This window comes from Saccopteryx bilineata, chromosome 3, assembly GCF_036850765.1.
Source record: "Saccopteryx bilineata isolate mSacBil1 chromosome 3, mSacBil1_pri_phased_curated, whole genome shotgun sequence".
Taxonomy (NCBI): domain Eukaryota; kingdom Metazoa; phylum Chordata; class Mammalia; order Chiroptera; family Emballonuridae; genus Saccopteryx; species Saccopteryx bilineata.
The window spans coordinates 270,693,984-270,716,673 of NC_089492.1; positions in this window are offsets into that span (position 1 = coordinate 270,693,984).

Consider the following 22,690-nt stretch of genomic DNA (forward strand, 5'->3'; position numbering starts at 1 on the left):
AGGTGGTTGGCCTGGCTGCGAGCCAAAAGCCTTTGGGAGGTTCAGGTGGAAGAACATGGTGGTCCCTCAAGAGGAAGAATGCCAACTATTGTTTCTAAGGGGCTTCTTGATATGAGCTGGAGGTGCAAGGAAGGGGGAGCAGCATCCTCAGTTACTGAAGAGAGAGGAGGTGAGGAGATACTGTAGAGAGGTGGGAGGGGCCCATCTGTCACTGAAACTCAGTCTGGTGGTGGGTGTGGGGACCCATTCTCACCTGGGGGCATCTGGTCCAGCTGAGGGGGTTGGGGACCCTGAAGTGGTGGCGTGGGGTGCTGGGAAGACTGTTGGATTGAACCTTAGGAATCTGGGATCTCCTTCCCAGCCCTCGTGGCCTCATCATGTCCATCTGCACATTGGGAGGCTGGAGAGAAGGTTCTCTGAGGGTCCTGTGAGTCTCTGAGCTGGGGAAGGTCACATTGGGGCTCCCTGGCCCTGAATGGGAATGGGCCTGTCTGGTGGAATAGCTGCTGGGGGAGCCCTGCCCCCTCCTAGGGTCCTTAATACCTGACCCCAGCCACATGGATCCTGTTGGCCCACACTGAGCTCTGGGAGGAGCCAGCTGGCGTCCGTTCTGAGTGGTCAAGTCTGCAGGGAGCCCCATCGATTGGGAGTAAGAGCAACTAAGCACCGGTCACTGATCACAAGGTCTGGTGTGGGGTTACAAACACTTCTGTCTGGGAGTTGGAAATGGCTTGAGAGATTCATTCACTTACTCAAACATATCGATTGGGTTGTTTCTAGGTTTTTGTTATTGCAAACGAAGCTGCTGTGAACATTTTTGTAAAGAAGGCAACGCACATGTACAGAAGGTTCTCTGGGGCACAGTCTCCAAGTAGAACTGCTAAATTAGGGGGTACGTGTGCGTTCAACTTCACAAGACAGAGCCAAATTGATTTTCAAAGAGCTGCCTCCCTTCTGCTCCCCGCAGCGGTGTGGGAGAGTTTTCATTGTTCCCCACCTAGACGGCAACTTCATTTTTGTCCGACCAGCAGGTGTAAGATGGGAATTCTCAGTGTTCTAGAATTTGCATTTCTCTGATTACTAATGAGATTGCACACATTCTCAAATGCTCATTAGCCAGTCAGGTTTCTTCTTGAAATACCTGTTCATGTCTTTTACCTAATCTTCTGCTGCATTTTCTTATTGGCTTCTTAGTTTTTTGAGGAAGTCATTATATATTTAAGGTAGAATCATGAACTGTTTATGTGTGATAATGTCTGGTCCCACAGGCGGCTCATTTTCCAGTTTGCTTATTTACAGTGACATTGGAGGAACGGAAACTCCTTATTTAAATTACACCAAATGTATCCATCATTTCCTCTGTGTTTGGCACTTTTTGGTAAATACTTCCTTTTCTACCCAAAGTCATAAAAATAGTCTATTTTTTTCTCCAAAAGCATAGAAATAAAAATAACACAAAGTGCAAGACAGTGGTTGCCTCTTGAGAGGTATGAGGGATGTGGTTGGTGAGGACCCCTGGGGGACTTCCGTGCTCTTGGTGATATTCTAAATTTCAAGCTGAGGTTCACTGGTGTTCTTTGTGTACTGATGGCTTATAACAGATGTAGCTAGATGGATAGGCAGATAGATGTGTAATACAGATGCTGTTGTACATATGGAAAATTGCATCATAAATAGGAGAGATTTAATGAAGTCGCATATGAAAAGCTCCTGGCATGGAGCCCAGCTCATACAAATAATGCCAGGCAGGATGGCCCACACTCTTTCTGGAGTCAGACATAGCACCAGTAATCCACATGCATGGTCACATTTAGTTTTCACAGCAGTCCCGTGCTATGTAACCCATTTTACAGGTGGTTGACTCCCAGAGAGGGTAAGAGACTTGTCCAGGCCACATGGCTAAGATCTGTGTGACTCCAGATCAGTCCCTCTCAGTCACTGGGTCCCCACCTCTCACACAGCAGGTGCTCAATGAATGGTGAAGCCACTCTGACCCCTGTTCCTACAGCAGCACTCCCTCCTGCTCCCAGCCCCACCCACGGGCTCTGGGCATCGCCCTCACTGTGGCCCAGGGCACAGCCAAAGACCTCTTTGGGCACAGGTAAAGAGAAGCTTCTGTGGCTGTGACCTTGACCATGAACATGAGAGAGATGGTGGAGGGAAGAATAGGGAGGTAAGGAAGGGAAAGAGAGAGAGGGTGAGAGAATTGGGCAAGAACAGAGGAGGAGGGGCACAGGGGAAGAAGAGAGTACAGGGACAATGACAAGAAGAGAGAGATAATAAAAGGGACAAGGGATAGAGAGAAGGAGGGACAGGTCAGACACCAACAAACCACAGGGAAGACAGAACGAGGATTATACACAGAGCAGAACTGGTCACCTGACTGACAATGGTGCCCAAGGAGGACCCGTCACAAGCGGACACTGGCCTAGGCGGCAGTCCCCAGTGGTGTGTCACAGGCTCTGTTCCTTCCCTCCTGGCCTCCTTGGAAGAACTACAAGCGCCAATCAGTCAGATCCAGGAGGGTCACTGAACATGGCCTCAGTCTCCTGAAGTGGAAGATGAAAGTAATTAGATTCACTCCAAAAGGCTACATGAAAATAATCTTTGCTATGACCCACAGCGGTGATGAGACTTTATTGTCAACTGGGATCACGGCCTGGCCTGGCCTCTTGTGTGTACATGCTCACACATCTTACACATTCCCCATCCTCGTGTGCACACACACAACTCTCCTGAGTGACGTGCCTATGGGGTTCCCGGGGCTCCTCTCGCTGCAGGAAGATCATATCTTCCAGTGGGAAGGTCAAGGACTTGGTTGTGATCTCACCAGGAGTTTGGAAGAAAAGGAGACAGGGGCAGTGGAAAGCAGGCTTTGAGTCAGACACTTGGGTTCAAATTCCAGCCTTGCTATTTCCTAGTTGGTATGTTTGGACTCCTCGACCTCTCTGTGCCTCTAGTTGTATAAAATGGGATAATCATGCTCCCTCCATGGTGGGGTTATTGTAAGCACCCATTACCGCAGGTAACATCCCAGTCTCAGCACAGAGGACAAGCTCAATCAATGTGGGCTGCTGTGGACTGGGTTTGCTGCCTCCAGCTGTCTGACCTTGAAGAAGTCATTCCCCCTCTCTGTGCCCATATCCACAGCCTAAAAGGGGGACTCTTCTAATGACAGCACAGTGCCACAGGTTGTTGTGAAGCTCAAATGGGATCAAGAGTAATTAAAAAAGAGAAAAAGCCCAGGATATCTGTACACTAATCTGAAAACACCAAACTCAGCATAAAGCGCTGTGCAGCTGTTATTACTGCACTGGATCGGCTGTTCCCCCCGACCCACCGCTATCTCTCCTCAGTGGTCCCCCAGCCCCTCCGGCTGCCGGATAATGAGCCGGAGGCTTCAGTAATGAGGCTGCTTCATCATTTAATGCGCTTGAACAGCCTCGGAGGGAGCGGGGATGGTGTGGGGGGAGGAGAAAGGAAAGGGAAGGGAGGGTGCTAGAGTCTGGCCACAGAATCCCCTCTGGTTTGCAGTGCTCACAAGGGGGGAGGGGCTCTCCTTCAGCTCTTCCTGCAGAAGACACCGGCAGGATGGTGGTCATGGAAGTTGGAAGCCTCTTCAGAGTGAGTACCAACTGACCAGTTGAATCAGCTGGCTTTGAAAGGTGCAGTCTGATTCTAAGTCAGCTGAATGCCAAGGCTCTTATTAACCAGCCCAGTGGGCTGGTGCCTGGGATGATGAATGCCAAGCCCTAGGTTCAGAGTTGTGTCTCTCTCTGCCCCGCCCTCTTCCAGGCAGTTAGCAGGCCTAGGGTTCAGCAGAGATCCTGGCCAGAGGGCAACATCCAGCTTGGAGCTCTGCCAAGCTGGTCCTGAGGGCAGAGGGGCAAGATTGGATCCTATAGAAAGGGCTGGTGGGGACAGGGCAGGGAGTGAAGGCCCCCCAAGCAGGCCTGGGTCAGAGGACGACTTGGTGATGAAAGGCAAGAGGGCCTGGACAGAGGAACAAGATCTGAGCCCAAGGCGAAGGAGAGGCCATGGGACAAAGGCTGGGGGCTGCGACAGCTCAGAGGGTTAGAACTGGGGGACCTAAGGCTGCTGCTGTGTCCCCTGACCTGGTTAGACCTGGCTCAGTCCCCAGGCTGTCCTGAGCTGTGCACAGGTAGGGGTCTAGGGGTCTACAGGTCTATGCCTCAAGATTTTCCATGAAAGCAGCACATGGAGGGGGTGGGTGTGGTGAGGTGTGTATTTCCAGGACTCACTCATTTGTGGGGGTTGGGGAGGGAGAGAGGGACAGGTGGAGGGTTCCTTGCCCCTCCCCGAGGAATCTCAGGGCACAAAGGACAGTGCAAGAAGCAGCTGGAGGGAGAAGCAGCCCAGGAGAATGGACTACGGGCACACGGGTCAGAACAGGGTGAGTTAGAGTGCTCCGCTGCAAGTGACAGAAACTCCACACCAACCAGCTCGAGCACAAGAACAGAATCGATGGGACCCCATGTCTGAAGGTGCTGGGGGAGGTGGCGGGGTCAGCAGCGTGATCAGGCCTCAGTTTCTCTGTACTCCTGACTCTGGTCTCCATAATGGCCCCTTCTGGTCTCTAACACAATGGCCTCATGTTCAGGCAGCTCCTTTCCTCTAGACTGCCCACAGCTCTCACTCACACCCTGCCGGCTCCAATGTGTGGAAATTCCCATAGTTCAGTCCCATTGGCTCTCATTAGGTCTTCCCTGAAGCCATCACTGTGGCAAGAGGATGCAAGATTCTGATTGGCTAGGCCTGTGGCCCCGCCCACCCCTCTATCTGGAGTGGATTGACTTCTGCAGGACTCTTAGGACAAGGCTGAGCAGTGGTTCCCCAAGGAAAATGAAGAAGACTGTTACCAAGTCCTATCCACAAGACAGGTGAGCAGAACCATCAGATATCCACCATGAGCCAAATCAGAGATGGGAGTGGTAGAATTTTGACCCCATCCAAGGTCATCACACCCATCCTTTGGCTGAGATGACTATTGGCTGCTCACAGTGGGACACTTTTTTAGAGAATTGTCCTCAGCTGAAGGGAACTGACTGCTGACTAGCTGGTAATGCCTAGAAGGCTATACTCCCTGTGGGGCAAACTGCAACCAATGACCAGCTGACACAGGTCCACAAGGCCTGGCTCACTGCCTAAGGAGCATAGCCAGGTAGTGCCATCCATGCTCCAGGGCTCGCCAGGGGTCAGGGTGAGGCCACACCAGTGCCTGGCTCCTCTCCTCCCTGCCCTACATTCCTCAGCACCCCCTCCTGAGAGGGCTCCCTCTGTAAGCCACTTGCCCATGGGTCCCCATCTCCCTGTTCCTAGTGAACCCAGACTATACTGGATCCCCACCTAGATCTCCTGGGCCCAGTCTAAAAGGACCATGTCTCCAGGCTCTGAGAAAGGCAGAGGCTGGCGTCTAGGGGGTGTTCCAAACCCAAACGCCTGCCGCTAACTCATCACAACTCTCCCACATCTGCTCCGGGTCCTGCAATTCACCCTCTCCATGTAATTCCCACATCTCTCTCAGATCTGGGTTTGATTAACAGGAGGTTATAAACAAGTCTCAGAGAAAGGAAAGCCAGCATCTCCCCAGGGCAGCCACGGTCTATTGGCAGACGGCAAATTGCTTTGCAACCAAAATATTTTTTTTTATTTTTGTATAGATAAACAGGACCAAACTAATTAGGATATTTTCTTTCTTTCCTCGGGTCTTGGACGACAATGAGAGTCTCTTGATCCACAGTGAATTGATTACCAGATTTCAATATGGAATGTGTCTTTGCAATTACAGTTCATTAGTGGATTTACAAGGGAGGGGAGATGGGGGGTGGTCCACAGTCTTAATAAGAGGATTGTTTTTGCATTTCTCCTTTTCTAATTGCATGATTATTTCCTAGACCAATGCTCTGTGAAAAATGAGGGAGGGGGAAAGAGACCCAACTGCCCCGTCTATTTCATATACAAATGCAGTTGATAAAGAAGAAGAGGGGTGTGGGGCGGGGGGGGGGGGGGAGGTAGGTTGGCTTCTGTGCTAGAAGGGTGCACCTCCTTCCTTCTTAGAGCTGGGAGGCTCAGCCACCAGCGCCCAGCGGGCATCAGACGTGTTGGCCTGGGAAGGGGCTGCTCTGCTCGCTGGGAGGAAATAGCTCAGTATTTGGGTCAGGGCAGCCTTGAGCCTCCATTGAGCTTCCATTTCTTGGGCGCCTACTATGGGCTGGGGGCTTTACATATATTTTCTAACTTAAATTTCACAGTGATCATTTTACAGACCCATTTGTCAGAGAGAGGAACGAAGGCAGACAGATCAGTGCGAAGAGGGCAGGTTGTGAACGTTTTATAGGTGTTCAAGGATGCTCAGAGACTGCAGGTCTTGTCCAAGGCCCTCGAGTTGGAATTGGAGTTGGAATTCGAAGACAGACCCTGTGTCTCTAAGTTTCTGCTATTTCTACTCCTGCTTTGCTGCTGCCTAGTGAACCCGAGACTGTTTCCCCATCTCTGCAATGGGCTCTGGAGAGTGAGTAAGATGAACTGGAAGCCTGTCGTGGGCCTTGGTGCGCTCTGCCCTGAAGCAGGTAGTGGCGCCTGGAGTGGTCAGCGTGAAGAGGAGTCTCATGGTCCAGGAAGGAGGGCCCAGTCCCTGCACTGGAAGGAGGGCACAGGCACCATCAGAGAGGACTGGTTTCATCCCTGTCGCTTGAGGCACAGGGGCAGACAGAACCATCCCTTTAGACACTCCCTACGAAAAAAGTTGGGAGTGGGTGGCAGCTCCTTTGTCCAGCTGGGCCACCCATCCAACCCCTCACTCTAAATGCCTGTGTGAAGGTCCCCGGAACCATCTCTGCTCTTCCTGAGCTCAGTCCAGAGGCCACCAGGGGGTTGTTGGCCCAGACTGATGGTTGAGGGTGAGGTGGGAGCTGAGTGGGAGCATTCCAAGGAAGTATGTGCTATTCCCTCCTTTCTCTAGTTCCTGTTTTAAATGATCAAGTTTTTGTCCTCAAATCACGTAGTACGTGTCTCTAAGTCAAACTGTCAGGGAAGAACTCCAGCCTCATAGGAATGGGCAGGACTACAAAGGGGAGATGGCCAAGGGGGCCAGCTGGTCGATTTGCTGCTGCTGCACAGGTGCTGTGAGGAGGCGAGACTGGAGGGATCAGGGCAGCAGAGGAGATGACTCACAGTGCAGCCAGCTGAGAGCGAGGGCCCTGCAGGGCCAGCGCCCTCCCCCGAGGTGCATGGGTGAAGCGTTGAGTCCAGAAGGGGGCTGCACTCCCCATGAGTTGCCATACGGCTGAGAGACCCAAGGTCAAGGATCAGCACTATTTTTAGCAAGCTGCAAGGCAGCCGGGCCTCTTCCCTGGGGACTAAGCGATCACTTAGCAGTCACACTAGCCACTTTAACCAACTTTGGGGTATGTGACCGGCCAGAGGAACCGCTTAGCTTCAGAGGACGGCTAGGCCTTGCTGTCTGGCACACTTCGCAGGGACAGGCAGGGATGCCGGGAGCCTGCCTCTCCCACCACGGATACGCTGCAGCCTGGGCAGGGCAGGCGAAGTGTTGGGAAGCCCACAGAGAGATGTCTGAGTCCCCCCTCCGCCCCCAAAGAAAAGTGTCATCAAGAGGAGGCAGACTTCACAACCCAAAGAGCTGGGGTGAGGAGTCCCGGCACTGTCCCTGGTGTGCTGTGTGACTGCGGGCTCGTGACTGCCCCTCTGGGTCTCAGTCTGCTCACCTAGGAGGTGGGGAGAACATTCCCTCCTCGCAGGGGCATGGAGACGGAAAGGAGACTGTGTAAGTGCCCAGCGCAGCATTGAGTCCCATCTGTCTTTAAGGCGGGAACTGTATCTTCGCCAGGGTTCGGGCCCAGTAGCTGTGTCTCAGGTCACAGGTCCCCCACCAGGACTTCCAGGAGGAGGCAGCAGCTCTTCCAGATCAGGCACTGCCTTTCCCTCCCTGATGGAAACCTACGAACAGGTCAGCACGTGACCCCTCCCACGGGTCCCTCAGGTTCACAGGGCCTGAAGTGGCTCCTTTCTGTCTCTCCTGTTCCTTGCAAAGTGCAAGTGGCTGCCCTACTAGGTGACATGGACAGAGTCTGGGCTGTACCAGGGGACAGTCTGGAGAGTGTGCAGGAGGGCCAGGAGGACCAAGCTGAGGGGCCCAATTATCAGTGAACCACCATACTGACAGCAAGCCAGGCCATCCATGGTTCTGGGCACGGCGTCTGGCTGGACACGGGGGGCCGGTATTCAGACTCCAGGAAAGAGGAGGTTGGAGAAGACCCTGGAAGTCTCCCAGCTGATCCCTCTCTAGAGGTCTCCTCATGTGGGCTCTGTGGCCCCAAGTCCCAGAACTTGGCCTTGAGAGCCTCATTCATCAAATGGAGAGGGTCCTGGAGCCAGCATTTCAAAGAGACCCCAGGGGGGTGGAGTTCTGATAGCTCACCCTGCCTCTGCCCAGGCCTGGGTGGGGGACTGCTCCAGCACCCGGCACAGGAGCCGCTGGGGGCGTCCCTGTCCTCCTCTGAGCCTCATCCTTCCATCTGAGTGGGTGCATGCTTCCTGCCTCCTGGGCTTCTCCTGACGGCTCAGTGAGATGCTGCCATAAGCGTGCCTTGGTCTATGACCCGCATGCAGTATGTGTGTCATGAGTGTGAATGTCGCCAAACTCCAACACCAGCGTATGTTAAGTGATGCAAAAAATGTGACAGCTGGCACTGAGTGCTTCCCACTGTTGGCACTGCGTTCCTCACAACTTCAGCATGTGGGCACAGTGACAGCCCATTTCATGGAAGAGAGAGGTGAGGCTCAGAGGGCAGGAGGGGCGTGCAATGGGAAGAACTGGGACTCGGACAGCACCTGTTTGTTCCACATGGCTCAGATGCCTTTCCTCCTTTAGGTGAAAAAACCGTGTCCCAGGAGCTGCCTGTGAAGACTCAGCTGTCTGCGCCGTTACTATGGCAGCCACCTTGGCTCCCAGCGCAGGGAAGAGAAAATCAGGCCAGAGGGCTAATGAGGCTACATGGGTCTGATCTGTCCCCTGACGGCTCAGCTTCACACAGTGTCTGTCTTCTCACATCAGAGGCAGCCCCGTGTCTGGGTCTGGATCAAAGGCCAGCTGCCTCTGAGCCCAGACGTAGGGCTGGCTCCTCCGCAGAAGGGCTTCCTCGACCCTCCCACTGTGAGCCATGCTCTCGCTGGCACCGGCCTCGACTTGTTTCCTGAGGGTGTCACTTGCTCTCGTGACCAGTAGTGAACAGAAGTCCCTGGTCACCTGACTCCATTTTCTTATTGGTCAAGAGAGGACAACAATGTCCTGTTTCAGTGTTGGAGTGAAGAGCCACCTGCCATGTAACGTCTGTGAGGGCTCAGAATGTGGCAGAGTGGACAGAAGTCCTGCCTCTGTCTCATGCTGTGTGACCTTGGGCAGATGCTCAACTTTTCTGAGCCTCTGTTTTCTCATCATGTTGTAAAGGGGAACCAAGAGGACAAGTCTTGCTCAAACCTTACCGTCTCAAAGTGTCTTCCTCAAACACCTTATTTAATTTTAAGCTCTGCCCCACTCACATCCCCCCCAAATCTATATAATTTATTTAGGTTTACTGTTTATTATCTGGCTGCCCCACTTCATGAGGGCTGGGATCTCTTTTTTTTTTTTTTTTTTTGCTTTCTGATGTATCCCACATACCAGCAAAGTGCTTATTGAATGAATACATACATTCTCTAGGGCAGAGCCTGGCCCTCACGGCAGGGGTGCCATCAGTGACCTCCACTCTGTTCTCTTTGGCACACCCTCCCTTCCCTGTGCACACCTGGACACACCTTTCCACCCAGCAGCAGGGATGGGGGACAGGAGGGTCTCACTGTCAGCCATAGCTCCTGCCGCTGACCCGTTCTCACACGGGTGCACTCACGTTTACGTACACATGAGTGCTCTGTCCCTTCTCCTTCGGTAGGTCTGCTGCCCCTGCACTTACTCAGCCAGTGCTTTGAGCACCTGCCACATGTATCACACGGCCCTGGCTGGGCACTGTTGACGGAGGAGAGTTGAAGAAATTCTCTTAGAATAATGAGGTGCTGTTGGCGCCGGGCTGCAGGAGGGCGATCCCTCTGTGAGGAGCTCATTCTAACGAGGGTGGGTCAGCGGGAATGGAAACAGGCCGGTGAGAAGTGAGAGAGGAGCCTGGGGGAGAGGCACTGATGGGGGACAGGGTGTGGGCATGGCATCTGGTCCCTTCCACAGGACCCTAGAATTCTGGGATCACAGAATCACTTGTGGACTCACAGGCCCGAGAGTCTCAGAATGAAGGAATCTCTGGAGAAGACTTGGAACTCTCCCACAGCTCACGGGGCCTGTGCAATCACAGGGTCAATCTGGAGAACTGTGCAGTTGAAACTGACATCTTGGAGACAGAATCTGAGCACCGGAAGCGACCTTAGTCCAACTCCCCCCAGTTATTCAGGAAGCACCTTTCACTGTCGTATAATAATGTGAACTCTTGTAGGGACGGGCAGCTCACCACCTGCCGGGGAACCTGCCCCACCATTGGGCACATCCAGCTGCTGATGCTGAGCCTAAATTTGTCAGTCTCTCCTGAGAGATGAACATGGGACAGTGTAAACTGGACACAGAAGCTTGACCTGGACAAGCTCAGCTCAGTTCTCTGTCTCCCTCCACGGCAGAGCTGGGCACAGGACATGGGAATGGGAATGGGTCATTCAGCTCACCTTGACCACTTCAGTGCACCGAAATGAGCAAGAGAAGAATTCTGTCTGTTCCTCTCCTTGAGGAGGACCTGTCAGGGGTAGAGGCAGACAGGAAATGACTGCGAGGAAAGGACTGGTAATGCCCTGGGCGTGGTCTGGGGGGCAGTGGGGCCTTGGATCACTGGTCAACAGGGTGGAGTGAGGGTGCTGGGGGCCATGGCAGGTAGAGGGGGCCTCCTGTGAAGACACCCCACCTTGTTTGGCAACTGGCCTCTCAGTCTGAGGACAGAATGCAGCCGCCTGGCCTCCTGGGACCCTGTTGACCAGGCATGGCAGGAAAGTCAAACAAAGACATGTCAGAAACAATCATTAGAGAGACAGGATTCGCTTGCTCCCAGCCCTGATCACATGGGCTGATTTGATGGTGAAACCCAGCACTGGAACACTGGAGCAATTTAGAAGGATCTGGCAAGGTTTTACTCTGACATAAAGAGCTGGGTTTTATTAAGTTGTCTTCAAACATCAACTGGGGAGTAAGGAGGCCAAGTCTCCTGATGAGCCAAGGCACTGGCCATGACAGATCTGGGAGAGCAGCCTGAGGTGCATTCTAGAGGCCATGTCTGGGCTGGGATCTCAGTTCTGCCCCCATGAGCTGTGTGACGTGGGGCCAGTGACCTAACCTCTCTGTGGCTCATGTCCCTCCAGGATGCAGTGAGGTTGACGATGGAGCTCTCTCATGGAGCAACAGCACAGACAGTGTTGCAAGACCTCTGCTTCCTTGGACCGCAGACGTCCCTGTGTCTTCCATTCCTCGGGCGTCCATTCATTCCGGCTCTCTCATTCACCCTCCTGTCCACTCAGGATCTATCTGCACACCATCCAGTCAGGCGTGATTTACTCTCCCTGTCAGCTCTGCTCCTCTTCTCAGTGCATCCATTCATTTAGGTATCCAGGCTGGCTCTATCCTGCCATCTAGTCCTTCCCAGCATGTAGACAGACACCCCGGCCCTAAGTGTGACTCCTGCCTGGGCTGACATGGTCCCTCCCTCTCCCGTGAAGGGGTCTGGGCAGTTCAAAGAGTGTAAGTGTGACTCATTTGGGTCTCACGTCCTCCAGGTCTCCACCTGCTTCTCCCGAATGGTCACTCAGGGTCTGGGCATTAATGGGTGGACTCTGGAGGGCAGGTCAGAGAAACCATCTGGAGGGGCACCTGCTGCCCCTCAGGGTTTCTGTGAGACCTGGGCTGGACTACCTGCCCTTGCTGTCCCAATAGTCCTTTCACCTCCGGAGAGGGTGTCTGAGCCCCCACGAGCTCTGCGCTGGGAGGAGGTTCTGCTTCTGGTGCATTTGCAGGCAGCAGAGGCCACTGTCCCTCTTGTTACTTGTGGCCCTGGCTTTATGGTATAGGAACACAGATGGTAAAAGTACAGAAATATAGAGAATAAAGACAAACTTGGACTCCTGTCCCCTGAGTCCCTCCTTCTGACCAGCAGAGAGATTGCTAGGAGGGAGAGGTTGAGGAGACAGGTGGGCTGTGCTGCCCCCAGAGGTGATGAGAGGGCCATTTCAGATCCATTCTCTGGGCTTCTGTGCTTTGGGGCATCCTGCAGCTGTACACACAGTTGGTTGCACTAATTAATCAATGTTTTTGTATTTTTGTTTTTTAGGTCTATATTTAAGACTTCTGGAACCGGGCTGAACCCAAAGCCTGGTGAGCATCCACCAGGACTGGGCTGATTTTCTCTGCTCATTTTTCCTGTTTAGGAGAGCAAGAGAAAGAGGGAGAGAGAAGCAGGGGTCTTTGCACCAGCCAGACCTGGGTTCAAATCCCAGCCACACCTCTTACTGCTGTGTGTGATCTTGGGGAGCCCCTTCACCTCTCAGTGCCACGTGTCCCCTACCCCACAGCAGGGATGGTGACACTGTCTGGGCTGGGCGGGGCACGGGAAGCAGGTACTCAATAAACAGACCTCCCATGCTTGCTGTAAGGAGCAGTCCCACTAGGAGCCCCTAAATCACGCATGTCTGAGGCGGCGGGGACCGCAGTGCGTCACTCTGGGCTTTGCAGCCCTCGCAGAGCGTGTGCCAACTGAAAGGGGCACTGAGATGTCCCCTAATCAATGGCAGCTGCTCCTTAATAGAGTCCCTGCCTCCTCTTCCTGTCTGATATGAGGTGTGTTATGTGTGACCTTTGCTGAACACAGCCATCCCTCTGGGGGATAATAAAAAAATGAAATTTGAAAAGGCCTGGAAATTTTATTCTCTATAATGAATGTCAAGTGCGACTGTGCAAAAATTTGCCAGGTTCTTCGCAAGCTTCATCAGGACAAGTGGGGCTGAGGTGGGCTCGAGGCCGGGCTGGGGCCTTGGAGGGAGGTGGGCTGGGGGTTCGGAGGCTGCTGGACAAAGGAGTCATTCAAAAGCTTCTTAGACTCTTAGCTCTGAATTGGATGCAACTTATGGAGAGTTCCCGCCTTTGCAGGGGAGGGGCTGGCATTGACTGAACACCTACTATGTGCAGGGACGAGTTCATGCTGACCCCCATCAACCCTCATTCTGCCCCCCAGGTGGGCACTGCTGCCCCCACTTTTCTGGATGGGGAAGGCGCGCAGCAGAAAGAGGTGTGAGGGGACCAGGAAGGGACCGACAAATGCAAAGTCATGGAAGGGGGAGCTGACTGGCGTGTTCCTTTACCAATGGGTACTTACTCACATTATAGACTCTGTCTTAGTTCTTTGCTTCGAACAGCTTCTTTCAGGAATGGTGTGAGATTTTTGTACTGAGCACCTGCTTCCTTAGGCCCCCAGCCCTACACAATCAAGAATGTCGTCATCTCCTCTGCATGGTGGGGACACTTAGTACTGATAGGTGAAGAAAGGATGATGTGACCTGAGATGACATCTGAGATGACACAGAGACAATTCATACACTGAGCTCCTCAAGGTCTAGTCAGGGAGCCAGACTGGGAAACGGACTGTGTGAGCTCTCTCTTGCCTTGCAACAAGTTACCCCAAAACTTAGCTGCTTAAGACAGCCCACACTGACTATTTGACATATCTGCGAGTCAGGAATCCAGCCACATTTCACTGAGCCCAAGGGCTCACTGTCCCACTGGCTGCAGTCAGCATCACCCTCACCCAGAACTGTGGCCTCCCCTGCAGGCTCACCAGGGAGGGACCTGGGTCCAAGCTCATGTGGTCATTGGCAGGGCCCGATTTTTCCAGGACTGTCGGACAGAGGGCCTCAGGGCCTTGTTTCCTTGCTGGCTTTTGGTCAGAGGCTGCCCTCATTTCCTTGCCACGTGGATCTCTCTAGTATAAAGCTTTGCTTCATCAAAGCACGAATGCCAAGGAACACTGTAGAGAGAATACCAGCGGACAGATGTTAGAGGTTTTTAAACCTAATTTCAGAAGTGAGGTCCTATTGTTTTTGTTATATCCTATTCATTAGAAACAAGTTATTAGGTCCTGCTATGCTGAAAGGGAGAGGATTACACAAGGGTGTGAATACAGGAGGCAGGGGCCATTGGAGGCCATGTTGCAAGTTGCCTACCACATAGATATTTACAAAACATGAAGAGGTAGGGGTCCCATTGCTTCTTAGCTACGTGGCCTCCGGCAAGTCATACCACCTCTCTGAGCCTAGCTTCCTTATCTGTATAGTAGAGATCCTATGATCTCTGCCTCACAGGGTAGTGGTGAGGATTAAGTGAGATGACACAGGTAACAGGTGTTACATGCTCTCAGCATCTTTCTGCTAGCTGTTCTGGGGCAAAGTTGAAAGAGCCATTAGTTCTGCCCGAAAAGGGCTTCACCAAAGAGGTGGATTCTGGGCTTTGAAGGATGCACAGGAGTTCCCCAGAGTGGGGAGCAAAGCCCAGCCCTGGCCAGGTAAAGGTGGGCTAGGATGTTGCATACACAGTGAAGACCTGCTTTGTCTGGAGTTTCCTGGAGGGGAGAGATGGGGGGGCAGTGAGTGGTAAAGCTGCTGACTAGGGAGGCATGATGGAGTGAAGCAGCTGACAGCAGGAGCCACAGCAGGTTCTAGAGCAGTGATGCATATGATGTAGAGCAGTGGTCCCCAACCTTTTTTGGGCCATGGACCGGTTTATTGTCAGAAAATATTTTCACGGACGGCCTTTAGGGTGGGACGGATAAATGTATCACGTGACCGAGACAAATGTCAAGAGTGAGTCATAGATGGATATAACAGGGAATCTGGTCATTAAAAAAAAATAAAACATTGTTCAGACTTAAATATAAATAAAATGGAAATAATGTAAGTTATTTATTCTTTCTCTGCGGACCGGTACCAACTGATGTAGAGGATGGCTGTTCTGCCTAGCAACTACTGATGTCACTCAAGGGAAGAGGAGGAGCAGCAGCCTGACTGGCTTGTGCCTCAGGACTCAGGGCAGAGAACCAGGAATCCTGGCTGCATAGGGCTCAGAAGGTGGGAGCTCAGGGCTCAGCACACAGTAGGGCTCACTAGGTGTGAGCCCTCTCCTCTTGTCCAAGCCCCTCATTTCACAGGTGGGGAAATGGAGGCTCAAAGAAGATAATCTACTTTCCCAGGGACACAGAGCAGGCCTTGCTCTGGGATCCCAGTGGTTGCCTTTGCCTTGGAGAGGGAAAAAGAGAAAGGAAGGGGAGGGGCAGCCTAGAAAGTGGGGACAGGGACCTGGGGCCTTTGGGGAGTCTGTGTCCATGACAATGAGCTCAGGGGAGAGAATAAAAGTAGCTCAGAAGGGGAAAGTCTTTGAACTGATTGTTCCTTCCACCTGAACACGTTCCTTCTCCTCCTCTTCCACTTTTTTCTCCCTCTCCTCCCCTCCTCCCTCCCTTCCCCTGCCTGACTTTAATGGGTGGAGCCCATGAAGTTGTCCTGCTGGGGCCTCCTGGGTCAGCTGGGGGCCTGTCCTTCGGAGCCTCCTTATGTGCTGCCCACCCACTGTCCACACAGAGCTCCCCTCCCTGCTGCCGCCCCACCTCAGACAAATACGAACAGAAACATCCCCCAGGCCCAACATCTGCTGAAGTGCTGAGCATGCACCGCACCTCCGGAGCCCGGGGCCTTATGGAAGGTGAGTGCAGCACCCCCACCCCGCCCCCCGCTGCCCTGGAGAAGCCTGAGGTGCTGAGGCAGCTGGCTGCTCCCCACAGTCCTGCTCCCCACATCACCCAATCCGGGGCTATCTGGCTGCAGTGCTTACTTGGAACCCAGGGAGCAAATGGTTCTCTGCCGCAGAGGTTCAGGGAGGGGGAACTGAGGCCCCAGAGGGGAGGCCCCAGCTGAGCCCCCCAGCTGTTCAGTTCAGAGCCCCGGATCCACATCCATCAACTAATTAGTAGGCTCCTGTGGGAACAACTAATGGACGTCCTCCTCTGTGCTGGATCCTGGAACTCCCCAACTTTGATAAAACGCAACATCATCTAAGGGCGCGGAAGGGACTAGTTGCACAGACAGTACAGGTACTGGTCCCTGTCACCTCAGTGCCCTCTCTCTTGAGCCATCTCTGGCTTCCTTGACTGCTATGACTTCACCGCAGCCCCCACGGTGTTGGCAGAGGAGGAAACCAGTGGGGGCAGGGCTGAGGGGCCCAGCCCTAGACCGTGGGAGAGGGCGTGTCCTGCATGGGAGGCGGTGGGAAAGAGGACCCCGGGCTGGAGCGTGCAGAAGATGGGGGAGAAGTGAACTGCTGACATCCCTGCTCCTCCAGCCCATCCCCTCCCCTCCATGTCTGAGCTCTCACTGAGGGCTGTCACTCTGCCTCAGACATGTCCCTTGACCTATTCAAGCTTTGGATATGCCTCACAGTATCTGGTGACCTTGAATATGCCTCTGTCCATCTGACAATCGGAGACGCCCAAACTGACTACCCGAGGAGGCCGGAAGTTCCACTGAGGAGCAGCTGTGAGCACAGTATGTGCTTAGTTCTCTCCGTTCCCGCCTTCTGTCACGGTCACCACTCCCCTACATTCCACCTGCTGTCTCCTGATGGCATCTGTCTCCTCTGTGGCCCTGGATGCTGGCCTGGCCTAGGCCACGGTCACCTCCCGCCCGACCACCACATAGCCTTGTACCCGACTCCCCTGCCTTGGACTCTCTTCCCAACCACCCCTACTAAGCATCCGCTCTACAGCCGCCTTCAGAGTCATTGCAGAAAACTCACAGTGACACAAAGACAAAGGGCCCCCAGTCCCCCAGTGACTCTCTTGCCTTCAGGTGAAAACCCGAGCTCCCCCGCTTGTCCTTGGTTGTCCTTCCGAGTTCACCTCCACTGCTGCTCCACCCATGTTCTCTGCCCTCCTCCTGCAGCCCGTAGGATCCTCACCTCTGGGAGGGAAGAGATCACCTAGATGGTAGGGTTGGTTCGAAAATGTGAGTAGGAGGGAAGACCGGGAGAGGCCCCTCCTGCCCTCCCAAGGCCCAGAGCATCCAGCCGTCTGGTTGATGGGGACCAGGCCACCGTCGTGGGGTCTCCCTAGCCCTGCGTCAGGCTCCCTCTCTAATCTCTCAGCTTGGCAACCCCCGCTTCTTCCAAATCCTTTCTTTGCCTGGTCGGGTGTCTGCTAACCCACGGCTGGCCAGCGTCTTCCATGCTAAAGCTCTCGAAAAAGAAATCCTCATGCTGGAATAATTCCTGTTTTCTAGAGAGCAAGGAAGCGTTAATTACCACCAGCACCTTTCTTGTTTTCTTCAAACACCCAGTTCTGTGGTGAGAACTTAGGTCCTGATTAAAGGAAGGCAGCACCATTCTGAGATGGCATTTCCCTGTCATCAGAGATGACAAACAGCAAGGGAGGATGAGGAGAAAGAAGAGAGAAGGGCGGTGGGGGCGGGCGGGGGGGGAGGAGACCCAGAGGCAAACTAGAACAGAGGGAAGGCCGCTGCTGGTATGGATGGTGTGGACGCAAGGGGCATTGAGAACAGGGCCAGGCCTGGGGCGGGAGGGGGAGGGCTCAGAGGGACAGCTGGTGAGTGTGGGTGAGACCATTAATACCTGCAAAATCAGATTTTTATTTTTCCATCTCTGGTGTCTGGACACACTGAAATCTCCATGCTGCTTGGCTGTGGTGGAAAGTTGATTTGTTCAAAGAAAATAAAATGTGCCACCAGCTCTCCGTGTCCTGGGCATAAACCCAGTGGGTGGAGTGTGGCAGGTCATCCGGGAGCCACCGCTCCCCCCTGCAGACTCTCAGGGTTCCTGGGCTGCACAGGTGGTTGTGGACACTGGGTTTGGAGGTCCTGGGGGCTTTCAACCAACATGGGCCCCTGGACACCCTGACTCTGTGTTAGGCCACCGAATGAGAGATAGGCAAGGGGATGCTGGGGAGACTGGGCATCCCAGTCTGGGTGGCTATGGTCTCTGAATGCCCCTGGCTCTCACCAGCTGTAGATGAAAAACTGGGGCATCTAAAAGGTGAACTTGGATCCTGCCAGCTCTGAGTCCTTCTTGCATCTGAGGAAACTGAGGTCCCTTCTAATCACTTTCTTCAATTGGAGGGTCCCTTGGGTGTCTCATGTGGACTCAAAAGCAAGAACTATGATTGCTGAGTGGAGGTGTTCTGTGCCCCATCCTTGTGTCCCTGAGCTCTGCTTGGGACGCTCCTGGAGGTGCCTGTAGTGTGTCCTGTTGGCTGCGCCCCCCCGTGGGGAAGGCGACTCGAGTGTCCGTGACAAAGGGGCTGGATCCTCTTGCTCTCTGGGTTGCTGTCCCCTAGTTACTAGAGCAGGGTTGGGCTCCCCTTCCTAGCTCTGTGATGCACTTGATCTCCGGGTCCTTGTGCGAGCACCTGCTGGCAGCGACACTAACGAAACCGGGGCCCTCTGCCTGCCCTTTGGGAGTAGGCATCTTGTGGCGACATGGGCTGTGAGCCGAAAGAGTGTCCGGGCACAGGCTCAGCTGCTCCTAGGGACAGGAGTGACCATGCCTCGGCGTGCATTAGCGGTTCGAGCCCCCGTCAGTTGCTTGAGCATCTTCCGCCAGCATTCAAATCCAGAGGCGTGTATGAGTAGGTAAATAAATAAATCACAATTTAGTGGACAAGGACTTAAAAAGAGAAAGTCAAATCGTTCAGAAGCAATAGAGAATAGAAGATGACTTACTCTACAGGGATTGGGATATGGCAGGGAGGAAGCTTCTGATCGGGGAGAGGGGTTGAATAGATTATGTAATTTATTTATATTTTGCCTTTTAAAAGCCAGTATGTAACTAGTTTCACTTTCTGGAAAGTCATCTTATTAGAAATAAATAAAGTGCATTTAATATAAGGGTGTCAGTTTCCTGGCACCACTGGGGAGATAGACATGCTCTCTTCAAATTTCCTCAAATGAAGGGTTTGTTTAATTTTCCTTTAAGCTTAGACTGAGATGATCTCAACTCAGAGAGGTCTCTGAACTCTTTCTCAAAACTACAGTGTAGAGGCTAACCTTAACCTCTGGGCCCTCGCAAGCAGCAGCACATAGAAAAAATCACTTTGCCCCAAAAGGGCCCCATCTTTGCTGGTTACTCTGCATCTTCAGTTCTGACTGGGTTTTGATGGATGAATAGGAGCTTGCCAAGTAGATGAAATATAGAGAAAGGCACCTTAAGGAGAACAGAATGAGCATTAAATGCCAAATAGCAGAGGCAAGAAACAGCATGGAGTGCCCAGGAAACTGTACATATTGATAGTTCAGGGGTGTTAGCAAATCCAGAGTGAGGCATGGGCCTTGAATGCCAGATTAAAAGATCTCTGGTTCTGTTCCCTCCCCATAATTCCCTGGTACTCTTCCCATCCTTGCCTGGCTCTGTGCCTTTTACATCCAGGCTGGACCATCTGCCTGTTCCATCAACCCCACCAGCAAGGACTGGCTAGGGTCTCTTAGGCTGAATCCAAGCCTGTTTAGTCTGGCCTGAGCCAGGTATCTAGTCCTGATCCAATCTGTTATGGCCAGGGCCATGGTGATCCCATCCTTGGGGGTCCCCCAGGAGTGAGGGTGGGGATGGTGGGGGAAGACAGGAGGTTGTTGCAAGCTGAGCACCCCAGGACATGTCAGCCACAGAGGGGCCAGAGGGCATACCACTCAGCCTGGTGCTGAGGAACTACAGGAGATGGTGGGGTGCACAGGTGTAGGGGGCATGCCAAGCAAGGCATGGGCAGTGTGAAACATGGAGGGGACCACTCAGTGCTCACCAGGGAGTTCAGTGCCCTGCTGACACTGATGTGGTATGTCCTGCTGTTTACCCCTCACGCTACAGGAGAAAGATCCTCACAGGAAGACCATTACTCTCTTTGACTGTGCCCTATTTTTCCCTTGCTTTCCTGTCCCAGCCTGTGGTGGTTTAATTCATGTGTCCGGTACTTGGATTACCATCAGAAATGTCAGTCCTAGGAGGCCGGAGCCCCATCTGTTCCCCTTCACTGCTGTCGACCCGGGGAGCAGGGAAAACTGCTGGGCCATATAAAGTGCCCCGTTTTTGTGTGTGGAATGAATGAATGAGTGAATAAATGAATGAATGAATGCTAATGGAGAACAGAAGTCCCAAAACGGAAGAAAGTAACAATCCCTGGTTTTATATTTTATTCAAGTAGTTGTTATAAGTATAATCAACATGAATAATAAAAATGACTATGTAGAGCACACTTAGTTCCTGCTGGACCCTGTGCTGAGAGCTTCCCACCTAGTTTCTTACTTGACTTCCAACCACAACCTTTGAGGAGGTGAAGGTGCTCTTAAAGTTTACAGAGGAAAGGAGACACTTAGATGTGGAGTGCCCAGGATCTCACGGCTGGTCAGAAGCAAAGCTGAGACTTGTAGCCCTACCCATCTGACTCCAGGTCCATCCTCAGAACTGCATGCTATCTTCCCTACTGTGTGCAGACCCCGTGCGGAGCGCTCCCTCCTGGAGCTCACGGTGAATCGGGAAGAGAGAAATCTAAAAGGGTGTGGTTGAAAAGGTGAATGAATGCCTTTGGCGATTAGAGGATGGAGGGCGGGGGGAGGGCACCCCAAAGCCGGTCCCCAGGCTCTATGTTTGAACATTAGAGTTCAGACACCACTTTGAAGCTCCTTCAGCCCCCGTGGGGGTATGTGCAAAGGACAGACCTGGCGCACGTCCTGACTCTGCCTTCCCACGGGTTGTGCCGTGGAGGGGACCTGATCCTTTTTGAGCATCAGTTTCCTTTTTTGTAAAATAGGCATGACAACAATCCTGCCTCACAGAGTGGGCGTGAGGGCTAAAAGAGACGTGAGTTAGAACTCTTAGCACAGAGCTGACACAGGGAGAGTCGGCGGGGCTGGTGACTTACTCCTGTCATCGTCATGATGCTTGTCCAGGGGGCAGGGACCTCTCCAGGCCTGTCGCTGCTGTATCCCTGGGGCCAGCGCTGGCCTAGCACATAGTAGGTGCTCAGTGCTTGGGACTGGAGTCCCTCAGAATATAAAAAGCCAGTGGTTGGGGGTTCTCTTCCATACAGCTGAATGGGGCCTCCTGACACCCCTTCTGCCAAAGAGACAGCAGCAGAACCATGTGACTCTCAAAGAAAGACCAATTTTGTAGAATTCTATCATTTTTTTAAATTGAATTTATTGTAGTAGCACTGGTTAGCAAAATTATTCAGGTTTCAGGTGCACGATTCCACAACACATCTTCTGTACACTGTATTGCGTGTTCACACTCACCGCCACGCTCGTAGAATTCTCCATCTCTTTTTCCCCTTCAGTCTTGGTCTATTTCCTTATTGACTTCAGCAACTTAACGTGCTAGCTTGTCTCTGGCAGAGTTGGTGACAAAATGACAGAGAGCAAGGTCTTTTATCTGCCTGATTTCATGAGGCTAGAGCTTCGGCTGCCACTCAGCTGGAGACATATAGAAATTATATCAAATCACAGGACGCAGGCGGCTACCTGGCAGGAGGACACTTGTAACCCACCCACGCCCATCCTCTGGCTTCCAAGCCCCCTGGTTGGGGGAAAAAAACATCCCTGCTTGGCTTGTTGTGCTTTGAGGGCCTGGCTCAAGCCCCCAGTCCTCCTGCATAATCACTGCCTTGATCCTGGATGTGGTGTTCCCACCCTGGGGGTGGGGGTGGCGGGCGCACTCACCTCCAGCTGGTGCAGCAGCCTCCCACCCGGGCTGTACCTACCACCCAGCAGGACAGACAGCACGGGCAGCTCCTGGGACAAGGCTATTGTTTTCCTTTTAATCTTTATTAGTTTTTGTGTTCTTTTTTTTTTTTTTTTAATTTTGAGAGTGTCTTAGTCACCTCAGGCTGCCATAACGAATACCATAGACTGGGTAACTTAAACAACAGTCATTTATTTCTCACAGTTCTGGAGGCTGGACATCTGAGGTCAGGATGTCAGTCAGCATAGTTGGGTTCTGATGAGGTATCTAAATACGGTGGAGAGAGAGAGCTCCCTGGTTTCTTTTACGGGCACTAACCCCATCATGAAGGTCCCACCCTCATTACTTCATCTAGCCCTAAATCCCTCCCAAGGCCTCATCTCCCAAACCATCACTTTGGGATCAGGACTTCAACATATAAACCTGGGGGGGACACAAATCAATTCACTGTAAAACTGTAAAATATTAAAAAAAAAATGTAGATGGGTAGAAAGAGTAAAAGTGCCCTGTTCTCTTCTCAGTCCCAAATCCATTTCCCAGATGAAACACTGGAAATAGAATAATAATTGAAATTACTGTCATGTGTCCTCCATAATAAGCCTTTTGGCTACATTAGAACTCAATTGATCCTCACACTCATCCCATGAGGTAGACAGTATTTTTATTCTTGTTTTAAGGACAGGTAAACTGAGGCTCATAGCCGTGACATGAACCCCGCAATACTCCTTGACAGCTATTGAGAGACTGAAACCCAGATCTGTGAGATTCTAATGCCCCATTCTTTTCACTATGACTTACATGTTTTTATGTATATTTTAAATTTTCTTTCTTTTACAAAACAGGTATATTTGGTAT